A 10246-nucleotide genomic window follows, 5' to 3' on the forward strand; every position below is an offset into this window, starting at 1 on the left:
GTAAATATCAAGAATCTCAAAAATTTCTCCATCACAGCACAGAGAGCTAAATGAAAATGTCTCTTCCTTACAAGCTGGCACTGTTTAAGAAGTCTTAAGGAGCTTCTCTTATTCATAAAAATGCTTTGTTTTTAAAAGCTTGCTGTTTCATATTTAAATAACAGCTTTAAATGTGTCTTTTGCATCTCTCCAAATTAGCAACATTTTTCCTCCCACTTTCTTCCAAAGTCCAGGATATGGAGCATACGTGATATGGTCTTGCAGCTACTTCTGCCTGAGGGAAGTCCAACAACTCACCAAATGGCAACTAGGAGGAAATACCAGGAGGGAAAGTTAATTTTAAGAAGAAAGGAAAAGACCCAGAGACAAAAGTTAAAGCCAGCTTACACTACCAGTGCAATCCACTTGGTCCTGTGGGACCCCTGAAAATCATCCCCAGAGGACTCGACTCATACAAGCACCTTTGCTGGGCTTGCTCTCTAGCCACTTCTTTTAAGGTCCAGCCCAGTATCATGTAACATGGACATCTTGCTACACCTGCATGATGTCTGAATTCTGCCTGCCTGCAAAAAGTTGAAGAATTGGCATTATCTGTTAATTTTTTATCCAAGCAAGAATGATTCTTTTAATTACAGGGTTTAATGTGCTATAATGTCACTCTTGTGCCCTCAGGCACCCTGCTGTGTGCTTTTGCAGAGCAACGGTATGATCCTAGCAGTGATAAGATCTTTATAAACCCGTTGTCCTTGTTAAACAAAGAGGACTTTGATTCTATACTAACATTGCATTTGGTGAAAACTTCATTTGCACAGTCCTTTCCCTTCAGTCTACTAGAAAACTCTACCGTTGACCTTCAAAGGCTTTTGAATTCATGGCTAGCAAAGGAATTGCAAGGTGAGCACCTGACTCCCAGCCTGTTTGCCAGACCTGCCATTGCTGGCCCCACCTCAGCACGTAACCTTCAGCTGCGGACTCTGAGCTTGCAGTCAGCGCTTTTACCACCTGAGCTCCTTGAAATGCCTTTCAACCCCATTGCAAATGGTGATACCGGTGATAGAGAGAGATTAAAGGCCAATGGGGATGTCACAGGAACTATGGTATCTCTCCAGTTCTCTGACAATATTTTCCAGGAGCCTATTTCCTCTTATATCAGGATATATTAAAAAGAAAAATCGATCTGCCTTATGCAAATACTTCTTATCAGCAGATAAATGTACCTGCATCACCAGGCATATGCAATTAAGGAGCCTGGGCTCGAGGTGACACAGTGGTAGCACATGGTACTGTGCAGAACAGCAGGTGGATTCTTTCTGTCTAAGTTATTTGCACTAACTATAAGGAATGAACCATTAAACACAAAAGACCCATTTAGCAAAATGCTTTACAAAGCACCATTGAGTGGACCTTCCAATCTAGCCTATATGTGCCAGTGCAGGATTAGGCCGGGGGGGGGGGGGGGGGGGGAAATGTGGCTTTAATCCCTTAAACTCTTGAGAAAAGCAAAATAATACAAATGTGTATAATGCAAAACTGCATGTCTGTGATTCAAGGTGCTTCTGTGGCACCCAGGAGTTCACCAGCACCAGTTCACCAGCTCTTCCTTTCTTCTCAGGACAGGAATTTGGAGACCAGTTTCCAAGGCTGCCACGTATTAAGTGTTTTTCTCAATGAAACCATGCCCAGGATTTAGGGATCAGATCTAAACCCATGGACGTCATTGGAAACCCTTCTGCTGACTCCAGCAGCCTTTGAATCAGCCCCTCATTTCTGCAGGTGCTGTGGGAACAGGGGTACACGCTGCTCTGCAGCAGTGTTTTTAAAAACGTATTGGGATCATCCCTCCCTCTGGCAACCTTTATTTTAGCAGCTTAATCATCAGACAGGAACATGAGTAGCTGAAAGATCTTCCACCTTCCTGCAATGTTAATTTTCTCCCCTGCTATATTAGCCATCATACATATATATAAAAATATATATATATATATTGTCATTTGTTTCTTTCCCTCCTCCAGATCAGAGTGCTGCTTAATCACTGCTTGTCAACTCCTGCCTTGCCATATTTCAGCCTGATCATTTAAAATGTTGTTATTCACTCCCTGGGCAGCCAGTAGTAAACTAGAGAAACAATCAATAAACGTCCTTAGCTGGAGCTCAGGCTGCAAGCGGAAACATTGTCTAAAACAACAGGGGGAGGATAAATTCTTGTTTCCTTCCCCCAGCACTGCCGATCGCACGTATGCGCTGATTCACTTGTCAGCTTGCCATTAGCAGGCACGCTCTCCCTCCCGAAGAAAGAGGCTGTGGAAGAAGAGAGGGGAAGGCCACACACGGCAGCAGCCATTGCCTGCTTGGGCAAGCTGAGTGTCCTCTCCAGGCTGGGTTCACACCTCCGGGACATCCCTCCCTGGGGAGGGTTTGGGTGCCCACAGCCTGTCCCCGTCTCCGGCACCTGGGAGGGTCTGGCACTGGCTGGGCCACCACAGTCCTGCAGGTGGGCCACCACACCAGGAGAGCCCATGGTAGAGCAGTGGCACACCAGCATCCCTGCTAACGGCTGAGCCTTGCGATTGCCCTGCTCAGCATGGAGCTCACCACCATCATTGCTGGTGCATCTCCCCCGCAGACACCCAGAAGCTGCAGTGCAAGGCGACAGGGTCTTCCCAGCCAGAGCAGGTCCAGCAGGCAGAGGGGCTGGGCAGGGAACATCCTTTGGTGACGCAGCAGGGAAGAGGCACAAGTATCTAAGCAGGGACAAAGGGACAGGGACAAGGCAAGGCACTAACTGCTTTTGCCGCTCCACAAGCTAAACCATCAGTGAACCAAACCCAGGGTGGTCACAGCCACAGCTGCCAGCCCCGTGGACAGGTGCTGGTGGGAGCTGCTGCCCCTTCAGAAGCAAGAAGGAGCTGGTCTCCTCTCCATCGTGACAGCCTGTGCCAGGTGCCACATCCCTCCCCACCTGTTGCCCGCTGCATAGCTCAACAGCGGGAGCCTGGGATTTCCTCCTGGCCTTCAGCAGTACCTCCGTACCCTAAAGCCTCCAGACCCATAACTCTTGTCAGACTTGCAAAGGCCACACAGATGCAAGTGACATCCTCCTCCTCTTGCTCTCCCAGTCCTCCTCTATCAGGATTCTTTGGATGCAAACAAACATAGTTACATTTCCAGAGCCATCCTTTTGGAAACTAGAGAGATTATTCTTCTTACCAGAACTTTACTCTTGGACAATACAACATTCCAAGAAAACAAAAGCAAAAATCCATCCCGTGTTGCCTGTTGCAGTTAAACTCAAAGGCATTGTCCAGACTGGGAAGGTGACTCCTGTTGTAACTTGTCGATTAAATTCAGGTACCAAATGCCCCTTTAAATGGCAACCTAAATAAGGGTTGTTAATTGCACTGGTGGCACAACCAGTAACTGGTGTGGAAAAGGGTGAAAAAATGGTAGAAAAGAGTTTTATTTTGTTCTACCAGTGACAGAGCTCATGTTGGTGACTGTCCCCAGGTGCTCTCTCTCATGTCCAAAGCTCCCACCAGTCAGCACACGGGTCACCACACTCCCATCTGGCCTGAGCTCATGAGCAGATGTTTCAATGCCATTTAATGCCACTGTGATGCACATCATAAGGCATAAAACTGGCATTAGGTGAACAACAGGGACATGAGCTACCCGTTCTGGGGCTGGCGAGGTGCCCGAGCAGCTCCCTGGGGCTGGTGGAGCTGCGTGCTCAGGGACATGCCGCAGGTGGCATTGGAAAGCAGTGGCACAGCCACTTTGTCCCTGGGTGCACAGACTTTAATGCAAAATCAGACTTATTTCCATGCTTGGCGACAAAAGAAGAGAAGCCCCATGCTCTGTGCAACACATGTCTCCAGGTTCATTACAAAGACAAAGAGTTCATCTGTGATCTGTTTGCTGCCAGGGCTCTGCTGCCCTCGCCAGCCTGGGGGCAGAAGTCTGGAGAAAGGAACCTTTGCTACAACACCGCAAGAGAAACAGAACTTGCTACCAGTCATTCATGAAACAAATGAAAAAAAAAATCTGCTTGATTGATATGACCATTTCTTTACTCCCAAACCCCTCGCTCTGCGTGTTTGTAGGCGTGAGCCTGCCAGCAGCACCCACAGCCGCGTGCCCTGGGACCAGGCACTGCTGCGTATCCTTGGCCTGTTGAGCAAAACTGGCACGGAAAGGTGCTGCCCAACCTCAGCAAAGGGGTAAGAAACGCTGTGTCAGCCGCAAGTGGTTGTAGGCTTGAGTCCTGTGTTCAAGCAGCTCCAAATGCCTAATACCAACATCTTGTTAGAGACAGTAGAAAGGCATCAGCCATGTGGAACAGGCTTGCGTGACAACTCTTCTGCCCCAGAGGCATTTCAATGATCACTACATTAATTGCATCCCAGTTTGTACATTTTAGCCCAGCAAAACTAAAAGCAGTATCTGTCTCCTGTGCATATATTTTAAGTCCACTTAAGCATACAAAGCCATGAGAGGTGATTTTCTTTCCTGCTGTCTCTGCGTGGGATTCTGTGTGTGTCTACAAGTGTTTCCATTTGTTCCCCTTATCATAACATTTTCTTGATACAGTAAAATACTAGAGATACCCGTTAGATTTAATGCCAGTCTGTAGGATGGATCTTCTCCAGTTTTAGCCTTATCTTTCTCTGTAAGCCCTCAAAAATGAGTGTTCAAAACTTATTAAGTGTTCCTGTGTTGAACTACAGAGAAAAACTAGGCAAAAGAGGATCGTGGAATGACGTTTCCCTTATAGACACACCTTTTGGGAAAGATTCAAATTAGAAATCATCTATTAAACAAGCAGGATACTTCCCTGTGGGTAAATCAGGCCCTCCAAACAGGGAGTTCCAGAATTTAGGAACTGGAAAATACAGCTGATTTTCACACCTGATCATAATGGAGGTGGTTTAGTGGTGGACTTGACAGTGTTGGGTTTACAGCTGGACTTGATGAGCTTAAAGGTCTTTTCTAACCGAAATAATTCTGTAATTCTATGATCGCGCTTCATTGCAATAGCCTGAAATGGTTTGGTGGGATCTGCTTGTTTCAGTAGCCTAATGTGGTCTCTGTTGAACTCTGTATGTGCAGATGCCACTTAGTTATTTTATTTATAATTCATTACTTGTACTCTGATCATCACTGTTGACCCGAATCTAGCATGATAATTCTCCTACAAAGCACAGAGACAGTTCGATGAGAAGTCTCTTCCAAAGGAACCTGACTGTCCCAAGTCAGCAGACGGGTTCCCCAGGGGTGCTAAAGCAGATCCAAAGCAGGCTTGTGATACAACAGCTGCAAGTAATGGAAGGAAGGAATACTGTAGGAAAAGAGTAAGGGAAACAGAAAGTTACACAGATTGCTCAAACTATCCCTTCATTCCTGCCAGATACTATTCAGTCTTGTCTCCAACCACAACACATCTTCCACTAAAGCAGCCCTACGAAACACCGTTCTCAGTCCTCCTTCTCTAAATCTGCCTTGACACCAGAAGCTGGGAGCAGGGACCCATGCTGTTCCATTTGCAGCTGCCAAGGTGAAGAGAAAAATTCAAGCAATCCCAGCTGACCTGCTCACGTCTCAGTCATCAGCTGTCAGCAGTGAGACACTGGCTGTCCATGTTGTTCTGTCCCATACACACCCTGAAACCAGAGAGCTGCACACACAGATGGACCTGGCCCACACTTGGAATGATTTTTTCCCTCTGCCTTCATCTTCTCTTGCAACAAACCAGCTCCCAGGCAGCTCATGCTACAGAAATACTCCACTGCAACAGCTCTTTGATACAACTGAAGTTTGAGAGATGCTACCGTGGTGCTGGCTGGAAGACAACAGGTCTTGTCAACTCTGTTCTCAGGTGACAATGTGTCACATGAATCATCACCATCCCAGCCAGAGAGCACTATTAGTGGCAGGGAGAATAACAAAGAAGGTAAGGAGGGCAGAAGAGCACATGCAGCCCACTCTATACTCCCATGACAAACAAGTCAATTCATCAGTGTGCAAAACAGTGTAAAGCTGAAGAAAGCACGCCTTAATCCCTGACAGAGAGGGAGGAAGCCTTTATCAGCAAAACAAAGCTTCAAATGCAGTGTGAAAAGTTGTCTGAAGCTGTGCTGGCCACACTGTGCCCTTGGGTTACCTTGGATAAACCTCCTTTTTGCAAAATAGGGATGATGCCTCCTTTCCTGCAGCGTTGCCCACCTGTGTTTGGTGTGTTTTGAAGTTCTCCTGGTACGTGACCACCCTCGGCCCAGCACGGAGGAGCTCCAACCTCTAAGCAGGAATCCCCAAAGCCTAAATAACAATCTGCATAAACTATGCTCCCCTGCATTAAATGTAGAGGCACCGGGGCAAGAGGGTCTGCAGTGGGCTGAAGATTACTAGATGTACTGCCTGGGACCAGGACATCCCTGTGAGGAGATGGAAAGCATCCTGTTTAGTGCCCTTGCTCCAACACAATCACCATTACTGTTCAAGAATATTCCTCTTTCTATTCCTCCCTCCCGTCTCTACTTCAAAGGGCCTGTGACATGTCACCAAACTGGCAGAGAACCACATTGTTCAAGCAGCTTTTCAATCAACCCATGCAATGAGGGTCCTTTGCTCCTCATTCTGCCAGCCAGGGATACCTGCTGTCGTCATCTGTTAACGCCCTCTGCTCCAGAGCAAAGGTATCAGCTCAGGTCCTGATTCAGGCCCTCCGCATCTGCAAAGGAACAACTATGTCACAACCTGATTCAGAGCCTCCTGATGCTCAGGAGAAGGGCTCGTTCCAGTCTTGATTCATGCTGTCGTGATCTGATTCAAAGCCTCCTGGCCCAGCAGGGAAGTGGGGCCATGACTCAGACGTCTGGGTTGGGAGCAGGGTGACTCAGAACCCCCACAAACGACACCTGGGACAACTTCTCCAAAACCACATCTTCTCTTCTGCTACCTACTGGGGGACACTCTACTGCCTGGGCACTTAGGATGAGCTGTTCCAAGATGCACTTTGGACCCGATCAGTACAAAGAAGCTGCATGTTCGGAGAAGGTGGGCACCAGGATCCTCAGGCTGAAGTTGCCCCATGGGTACATAGATGCCAATCCTTCTCTGGTGATCACTGCACCTTCAACCTGTTGCAAGAACCTGCCCGGCACCACCCCTCCTTCTGGCACAGTGCCAGGTCTTGTTCTCCAGATGCTGCTGGATTGATGCCCTTTGTATCCTACCTTGAAGAATTCCGTGCACTTTTTCAGCATCAGCAGCTCAGGGCTGCTGGGTTTTGTACTTTGTGCTTACACTTATGGGACCTGACAGTGGCTCTTTAATTCTTAATCCTTCTGAGAAGCAGACTGTGTGTTCCTTCCAACTCAGATCAGTCTGGACCTCATCAGCTCTTCTCACTTGCCTGTGCCTAGAGGAGGTAGCAGACCTGCAGACCCAGGCAAAGTTGCAGTCCTTTGCTATGGTGCTACTGCAATCAAACCCCGTGATTTTTACACTAAATTGGAACTGAACTCCTAGGTGAAGCCCCTGTGACTTCCTCAGCATTTCTGATTTCCCTTGTGGAGGTTGGGGTGGGCCACAGGATGCAAACTGCTGATGCAGTCCCTCCAGGGGCCCTTACTCTCAGTAGTGGTGGGTTTGACCAGACCCACATCTTCAGGGACAGGTCTCTGGGTGTCCCAATACCCTCCCCCGGAACAGAGACACATTGCCTATTGGTATGTACTTAGATAGGGTTGGCTCACCTTTCCCTTGGTGTCTCAGATCTGCAAACCATGCTTAATTTCCCCAATTTCTGGATGGGGGATTAACCTGATGTCATCTTAGAATTTGAAAAGAGGAGAGAGGAGAGGAGCGGAGTGGAGAGGAGAGAGGAGAAAGGAGAGGAGAAAAGAAGAGAGAACCTTCTCCTGCAGAAAGATTTGTAACTTATAGCTGCTTTGCAGAAAAAATTATCTGGGATGGGGTGGGCTGTGAACTTCTGCAGCCAATTTGGGACAATTGGGACTACCCTGGCACCAACAAGCACCATGGCTGCAGTTTGGGCTTGTGGAAGCTGTTAGCCAGACAGGTTCTCTAAGAGGACCAATACTGATCAAAACTATCCACACATAAAAATGTCACTAAACATAGTGGTGTTTGAACCCTCCCCACCAGCCTGGGAGTTAGGAACCGAAGGTGGAGAGTGGGGTGTCTCCAGCATCAACTGCCTCTGGCTGTTGGCAGAGGGCAAGAGCAAGGGACTCAGCTCTTCATCTTGAAGCCTTCACACCCCCCACAAGGAGAACTGGGGCTTCGGAAATCCAGTTCATAGCAGACCCCAAGATGTGGTGAGAGCAGTAAGCACTTCTAACGTGGGATTTTATAGCGAGAAATGCAGAGTTTCCTTCTGCTCTTTAAGTCTGCTTCTGTAGAGTAGTTTCTAGTTCAGAAAGGGAAAAAAATGCCTGGCACGCCTGAGCGCTGCCAGAGCACTCATCATGGAAAGAGGCAGAGCTTTTCCTGGGCACCGCAGCCCTGCCATTGTTTACCTTACTAAAAAAAGTGATCCTAACTTGGCTTAACCCTGAGATCCCCAGCGCGTTCCCCAGTGCATCAGGGCGGTTGCAGGGAGCCAAGGCTGAGGGCTCGGCGTGGTGATGGCCGGCCAAGCGGGAACAGCGCGCTCGCTGTTACACAACGTGGATGGCAGGGTCCCCAGCTCAAGAAAAGTAAAATCCCAGCTCTATGGGCAACAGAAAACGAGCAGAGCCATTTGTCAAGGGGAAGCAGGATTTGGGGCAGGCTTTCCAAAGGGGCAGGCATGGACCAGAGCCAGGCACCAGCATCACTTCTTAAAAAATCCACCTTCTAAGATCTGGGAAATGCTGCTTTTCTCTCAGCCCTGTTATGCTAAGCATGGCAGCGTCAGAAACTGGGGGGGGAGGGGGGAAGAAGCCGTGTTGAGGAGTTAAGCGTGCTTTCACACTGTATCTCAGGGAAACAGTATTTCCCTCATGTTGTCTATACTGTGGGATTTCAAAACACACCAGAGTCTGGGATACTTAACACCAGCCTCCAAACAGTTAATGCAAACCAAACTGTAGCATGGTTAAGTAATTTCTTTTTTACATGATGCAGCTGCATTTTGTTCTTCATTTTCATTAAAACCAAAGAGGCTGGAAGTAAATTGTTTTAGTGAAATTGGGACAGAGCTCAGTGACCAACAGTCCCGCTGCTGTGTCAGCTCTGAATGTATTTTTTCCCCCCCCAGAGACTGATGCAGGCTGAGATATTTGCATTTGCTCACTTGTTCTCACATGATCAACGTTGTTCCGCTCACCCAATTTTCATCACGAGAGGTATATTAGCAGGTAACTCATCTATGCAGTTATATTACCATTTTCCTCCCTGAAGAGCAGCATGCACACTGCAACAAAGTACAGAAACCCACACCTCTGGGCTGCAGTGACAGCAGAGGTAACAGCCTGGCTTTGCAATATTGGCTCTCCTTCCAGTTATGTTCAGCACCCTTGGGCAACCTTGCTAACATTTCAAGTAACACACGCCATTTATCTGAGCAACGTGTAAGCCAAATGTAAGCCTGCATACAATAAACTGAGCCGCACACTGCCTGAGTGAGAGCTACATATTTCCACGTTTCCCTTTTTCTAGTAAAATATTTCCTGGCACCTTTTCCAATAGGGGCAAAACTGGTAGATTGGGCAGGACCAATACAAGTACAGTCAATCTGAAAACAGTCAAACAAATGACTGGCCATGCAGTTTATGCTGAATTAATAACCTGGGCCTCAGCTGGTTTACGTGAGTGTAGCTCCACTGGTTTCACTGCCCTCTGCCTGTTTCTGTGAACTTTCATTCTGGCTCATGCGCTCCAGAGCATTTTGTTGAAAGGCTGCAGCACAGCACCTCTCCATCACCACTGCACCTGTACCCTGCCCTGTTCCCAGCCTCATCTCAAGCACAAGCCTGCTGATGCTAAGGGTCTTTGCACGCTGCAGAGGTCTGCTGGCATTGAAGTCACCCCCAAGATTTTTATTTTTTTTTTTTACATCAAGAAAACAAAAGAAAGTACATTCATCAGAGAAAGTATGTTTTTATATTATCCACTGCCCATCTCTTGAAGATCAAGGTATAAGAAAAATGTTGTTTGTGAAATAGAGATGTCACCATAGACTTTAGCTGAAAGACATTCAGACTCTTGTTCCTGAATCAGAGAAATCCCACCTTAGTTATTAAAG

Source organism: Falco punctatus, assembly GCF_963210335.1.
Source record: "Falco punctatus genome assembly, chromosome: 7".
NCBI classification, from domain to species: Eukaryota; Metazoa; Chordata; class Aves; order Falconiformes; family Falconidae; genus Falco; species Falco punctatus.